Below are 342 nucleotides of genomic sequence, written 5' to 3'. Positions count from 1 at the left end.
GAATCAACTGATCGCAGTTCTTCCGCTGGCTGGGGGAATGGGCAGCAAGGAATAGGAAATAGAAAAACAGGAAGACACACCTAAAGACAGGAAAGACAATTCTCTCTATCCCCCCCCCCCCCACACACACACTTATTTTCACGGTGCAACACTCCACCATTTCGCAGGGTGGATCCTGCCAGTTTGGCGTCCCTGACAACTATGGTATCCATCACAACCTGTGCCGCTGAAGGTGGCTCCATACCCGCAGCAGGGATGAGCGGCAGCAGGAGGAACAGATTCTCCCGGGAGCAGACACCAACAAACACCAGTCATTTCCAGGACAACAAACCTGGCTCTAGG

At 53.2% G+C, this 342-nt stretch overlaps 1 protein-coding gene across 3 annotated transcripts in view; it reads right to left on the bottom strand.

The window, feature by feature from the left end:
- CCDC82 (coiled-coil domain containing 82) overlaps window positions 1-342 on the bottom strand; it is a 32885-nt gene extending 32543 nt beyond the window's left edge. For all 3 annotated transcript variants that reach the window (XR_001514391.1, XM_006766861.2, XM_015565977.1), the window contains exon 1: window positions 332-342. The gene's annotated coding sequence lies outside the window, so the exon portion shown is untranslated. The remainder of the gene's footprint in view (window positions 1-331) is intronic.

This window comes from Myotis davidii, unplaced genomic scaffold (genome assembly GCF_000327345.1).
Source record: "Myotis davidii unplaced genomic scaffold, ASM32734v1 scaffold641, whole genome shotgun sequence".
NCBI classification, from domain to species: Eukaryota; Metazoa; Chordata; class Mammalia; order Chiroptera; family Vespertilionidae; genus Myotis; species Myotis davidii.
This window is presented reverse-complemented; position numbering and strand designations above follow the sequence as displayed.